We start from the raw sequence: 6,000 nt of genomic DNA, 5'->3' as shown, positions 1-6,000 counted from the left end.
AGGCCTACCGGAGCTCCATCATGGACCTCTTGAGGTCCCCGGACCCCAGATTGGGAACCGATGCACTATAGGGCATGTTCTTCGGCGGCAAGCCTGGATGGAGGCATGGACAAGAGAGGAAGGGAGAGGAAGAGAGGAGGAGGAGAGGAGAGGAGAGGTGAGAGGTTGCCGCTGAGTTGCATGGGATGCTGATGCTGCTGCTGCTGCTGCATAGGCTCCATCGCTCCATCCCTCCCTCGGAGAGAATGGAAAAAACAAGGAGTGGTTATGTGATTCCCCACAAGCAGGAGGAGAAGCGCACGGGAGAGAAAGGAATAGCAGGGAGGGTTGGGAGGGTTTTGGCGTGGGGGGGGGGGGGGAGGGGAGGGGGCGTTTCCCTGCACAGCTATAGCCTATTCGCACACTTCAGATGGATTACAATGAATGGCATATGGAGCGGCTTCTTCAGGGGAGCTGACAAAAAGGTGGACATGGCGGTAAGTTACATTTTTTTTCTCGCTGTTATTTACCATGAAAAAAAGAAACGATTTGGACACAGTTGACAGCGCGGCTTTGCTCCGGGTCCCATCACTTTAGACTGTCCTGATATTTACAGATATTTGTTGATAATCCCTGAAGTGAAGAAAACAAGACTTGCAGATTTTTAGCTTCAACAGTCGGTTTGTAGCAGTGCATGTCAAGGGATTAACGCCCGATCAATTTCTCGTTGGCAGGCTTTATGATTTGATAACTAAACAGGTTGGTCCCATCAGCCTCACTCCCAAGTGCCTATCAAATTACCTGATGAGAACTGCACCTGCACGCGGCTTAATATTTAACCCAGCAGCATGTCAGCGTGCCTTCCTCCTTTGTAGCCTGTTTGAAAAAAAAAGACAAAGATGGTTAAAATCTCTTTCACTCTCCCTGTAAAGGGTTAAGGATTCAATCCACGCTTGCCACTGTGAACTGGGTTCTCCTTGTCAGTGGAAGCGGATGTATTTACAAACAAAGAAAGCTTAATATCCAAGCCTGTCACGTAGAGGACAGGTGCTGGCTATCTGCAATTTTACAGTGGTATGTGGTTGTCTGGTTATTTGGGCTAGTAGGCCACCTGGAGCCTATATGCATTCAAACCCTTCAAGATTAAGAAAACCAAAGTGGCTCTGTTAAGTTTGTCACGAAAAGTTTGGCCAAAGGCAGAGGGTGTTTTTTATTTTATATTATTCTGCTCTCCAGGCTGAATTTGTTGCAATAGCCATCACTGGGTCATTTATTTTTTGTCTGGGTAGTGACTATTAGACTCCATAGCGTAGCCAAAATGACTGGAAAGATTTGCTATTGCAGGCATAAGCATAAACATCCTCATAACAGCGCCTTTAGTTCCAAGCAATTAAGCAGTAATGTGCAAGCAGCAGCCCAGCGTCCGCTCAGTCTCTGTCTCCATCTCAAGCCTGTCTTGTCTTTGCCTCTGGCACAGCCACTTGCAGTTCTGTTTCCTATCTGACACACCAGGTACATTCAAGGATTGATAAGTCTGATGCATCAGACATAAATATGAAACACAGACCGATTTTCTTTCATTAGGTTGTCCAGCTGGAGCCAGTTCACTTTCAATCAACTCAATTCAGGAAATGGATTTTCTTATAAATGCAAACCAGATGTCTTCCGCTATGAAATAAAGTTCTTATCCAGTCCAAAAAAGAAATGATTGGGAATGAAGGTTTGATCATAAATGTGTAGATGTGTGTCAGTTTACATGAATGAAAAAGTAAAACTGGGGTGACAAAAAAAAAATAAAGGCCTGCTGGTCCTTACATTCAAATCTGCAGCTGCAGGCACACCCATATGTGAGTGTCATGCTATCATAGCTTAGCTCCCACATACACAGCTGAAACCACACCGAAGCATGTCTTCAAATTAGATGGAGACATTCCAGTGACACCGAGCAGACACAGACCGGTCCTGTGTAGTGAAGAGGGCAGCAGCGGGGTGTATTTTTACACCAGATCTCTGACACCTACGTACATCTCTTCACAGCTCTTGGTGAGAACAGAAGACACGTCCAGTTGAGTTGTCATCATCAGCAGCCCCATCAGACATGGACAGTTGGGTGGAAGGAGGAAGAGGCGAGGAAAGATGGAGAGAGAGAGAGAGAGAGAGATGAGGAGAGAGGACTAGAAGAGTATAGGTAATGAGGGAGATGAGTGTCACGATCTTCTCGACGTGATGGCCTCGGCTAGCTCTGGCACTTCCGTTACAATGAAGTAGACTAGCACGGGTGTGAGTGAGGCGGGAGGAGTGTCAGCGGCAAATGGGAACTTTCCGGGAGTGTCAGGTTTCACACGGTGGGCAGCTTTGATAGGTGAAAGGTTACAGAAAATGATGTATGGTTCATGCGTGTGCGTCTGAGTGGATAAACAGGCTGATCTGAGGATGAGAAAGTAGGAAAGAGCGGGGTAAGAGGCTAAACACAGGGCGAGAGTGGGAAAAACAACAGGGGCATCACAATGATTAGAGAGGAAAGGTTACGGGGAAAAAGTGAGAGGAAGAGGGAAAAAAAGAGAAAGAGAGAGACAGTCAAGTCATGTTTGTAGACTCGCCTGAGTTTTCCAGGGGGAGCCGTCTGTAGTGCTGATGCAACCCCCCCCACCACACACACACACACACACACACACACACGCATGCACACAAACACACACACCCCACCCCCCTTTCCCAATGACTCTCCTTCTCTCTCGTTCTCTCCTCCTCAGCTTCTGATTGACAACTACTGTGTCTCTAATTGGCAAGTGTGGATAGGGAAGAGTCAGGCTTATTCTCCATGGGACAGACCGAGAAAGAGAGAGTGTGTGTGTGTGTTCAGGGGGGAGGAGATGGGGAGGGACATAACAGTGAGTCTTCCAACAGTGAGAGGAGAGGAGAGGAGAGGAGAGAGGAAGATAGGAAGAAGGAGATAGATGGGGGGAAGGAGTGGAAAATGGAATGGAAGAAGGCGGGAGGTGAGGAGGAGGGGACGGAGGTGAGGGCTGAACATCTGTTTGGTAATCAGTCTCTCCCCTCAGTGCAGTGTAACACACACTGACACCTATTTGATAATTGGTGAGCTTGCCCTCTCCCTCAGCGCTTGGCTAAATGGTTGCTTGATACCGAGGAGAGCAAAGGGACTAGCTGTTGGCAGTGTAATCTGTTTACTTGGTGCAGCTCAGGTAAAGATGCATAGCAGGCTGCCTGTGTGTGTGTCTGTGTGTATGTGGGTGTGTGGCTATTGCGTAAAGCTTTCAATCGGGTTATTAGTCTAACAATGTGCTCAAGATGTGACTTGGAGCGTGTGTGAAATGTGTATTATAACCTCTGAGCAATGCTGCTGCATTGTTATTCAAGGATAAATATGATCTCTTTTGTCTCTCTTATCCTAGGTGCTGTCCTTAAAGATTTGCTTCCACACAGACCCCCCTCCTTCCACGCTGCAATCTTATTCAGAGTGCAGGAGCTGAAGGGATGCACACAGAAAAGGAGAATGAGCCCCAGAGCTGAGAGGCGAGAGAAGGGAATGGAGGGGAGGAGGTGGGCCTCTTTGCTCCGGTCTCGACCACGGGTATTCTTGGGTTGATAATACAGATGTGGATGTTATTGCTTGAGAATACGCGTAGTCGAGTGGAAGCTTAATCATCTACAGTGGACCAAAAGCAGAGCACTATTCAGTAGACTACAATGGCAGAGACCAGGCAGACACATACACACGTATAGCCAAGCTGAGGTGGTGACACAGACATGGGGTGGATTTTAATTAAGCACCCAGAGGTGACGTTTTATGGGAAAAGGCTTATTTTGTTCAATCAGAAAGGTTTTTAAATAGAATGCAATCAGGGCTAGCCAGGTGCCCAAATCAAATCCAGCCACTGAAAAGGTTTTATCATCGTAGGTTTATCAACCATGTCACTCTTTACACCTGTGGAGGAAATGAGTTTGTGTCGCTGGCCAGATTCAGACCCTCCTGCAGAGGTGCTGGTGAGGAAGACTTGCACCATGCCACTAAGCTAAACCCCCAGGCATTAGTTCAGGGAGCTTAACACAAAAGTCTCCTGACTCAGACGTTAATTCCAAGCCTTCTTGATTACATACCCTTGTCAGTCAGTTGTGCACACAAGTGAGCCTATAATCTTATCAGTTGATGAGTGTCTTTCACAGTCCTTCACACTTTGCATCCAACATTTTCCTCACGGTGACCAGGAATTTGATGTTTGCAAAATTGTGGGTCCTCAGACGTAAACGGCTGCAATACCTTGGCATGATACATCATAACCGTGCGTAACCATCATCCCACTGCACTACAAACTAGTATTGCACTCCTATTTTTGATTCCCTGGCTCATGCTAAAAATGTGTGAGAGTTTGATGCCTGTAGCAGCAACAGGAGACAGTAACACATGAGGACATGTCAAGGCTTGCACCCGTGGCTGACATTTCAGCATTTGGCTCAGCTGACTGGCTGTCATGATGGAGACTCAGACCCTCACGCACACACACATACAAATACACACACATATATAAACTGCATGTGGGTTCAAATGATCTATATTCCAGTAGGGAAATCGGGGATTGATGGATTTTATGAAAACAAGCGTACAGATAGATCGCCATATGTATGAAAGCACACACATTTTAAGTAGGTTCACTGGGTCCGTGTGCCAGTGGGGAAATAAGGGACTGATTGATTCAATGGGTAACTATTTTTAGTCAGAATGATGGATGTTTATGTCTTTTATTGATCAAGTTGAGGTGTGGGTTTGAAGAATTCTTAAACGTCAGGGCATGCTGATTAATCAGGTAGCAAAGGTGTTAGAATAAAACATCCTGAATTACATTTTTGGTACATTAGCATTATTGCTAAGTATTATAAATTAGAAAATCAACATTTCACTGCAAATTCAGCAATATATTAGCATTTGTTTGCAAATGTGCCCATGATAAATTACACTCTTATCATTTATTATTCCATGATTTCTTACAACTGCGTAAGCAAATCTCTTATTTATTAGCACAGTGTATAATTCTAATTTATATGAATTTCACTCTGACACTGTGTAAACTTGTTGATTGGGCAAAGCCATTTCTGTGGTTTTGTGTGTATTTGTGTATGCATGTGTGTGTGCTTCTAAGCAACAAAATGACTATTGTGAGCACAGCTCCAGGTGCCTAGCAACCGAATCGCTCTGTTTCCTTGGCAACAGTTGCCTTGCACTCACTGTGTGGGTGATTGGCAGCCTTGACAACGGAGACGGAGTGACACTTGACCTCGCGTGCTGAATGGGAGAGGAGAAAGAAGGAGCGAGAAATAGAAGAGAGGGGGAGGGCGTGGGATGGGACGCGCAGAGACAGAGGAGAGACTAAGTGATAATCATTCTCCATTGTAATCATCCTCCAGCATGTTTCATAAGGCGTCGTCAATACCTCTCCAGCTGGGGTCCATCATCAAACACAATACACAGTGCAGTGCGCGCATGCACGGACACACTCTTCCTGGGTGGAGAGCCCAGGCAGGCACTCCACATCTCATCTATTATCACTCTGCGCTGCCTGGTGCACAGCCTCGCTACACTGTGTCTTCTTTCATTTGTGATCTGCTACATCCTGTGCTCTGTGGGGATGAATGGATACTGGACTCCTAAAAATGTGTCACGGTCACAGATGCCACAGGAGAGTAGCTCAGAAGCTGTGCCCTGAGACGTTTTATTTTGAAATAGGTAGCACCAGTGTCTTTGACACCTCAGAATTTAAGTGCTGTGATTATAAAAAAAAAAAAATGTATTTTTGTGGCTGTCTATAGATTCACCAGCTGAGGGTGTCCCATTGTAGTAGGATTTAATCAAAAAGCATGTTCATAGCTGACAATACCTCTGTATAGTGATAAATCAAAACTGGAACAGTGGAACAGTACAAATAACAATAGCTTTTATTGTTGATGCCATTAAGACGAAGTCAAATAAAAGCCCACGTTTGAAAATTGAGTCTGTTCTTTCAC

This window comes from Seriola dumerili, unplaced genomic scaffold (assembly GCF_002260705.1).
Source record: "Seriola dumerili isolate Sdu_G_001 unplaced genomic scaffold, Sdu_1.0 BDQW01001087.1, whole genome shotgun sequence".
NCBI classification, from domain to species: Eukaryota; Metazoa; Chordata; class Actinopteri; order Carangiformes; family Carangidae; genus Seriola; species Seriola dumerili.
The sequence above is the reverse complement of the archived record's forward strand: the minus strand, read 5'-3'. Positions refer to the sequence as shown.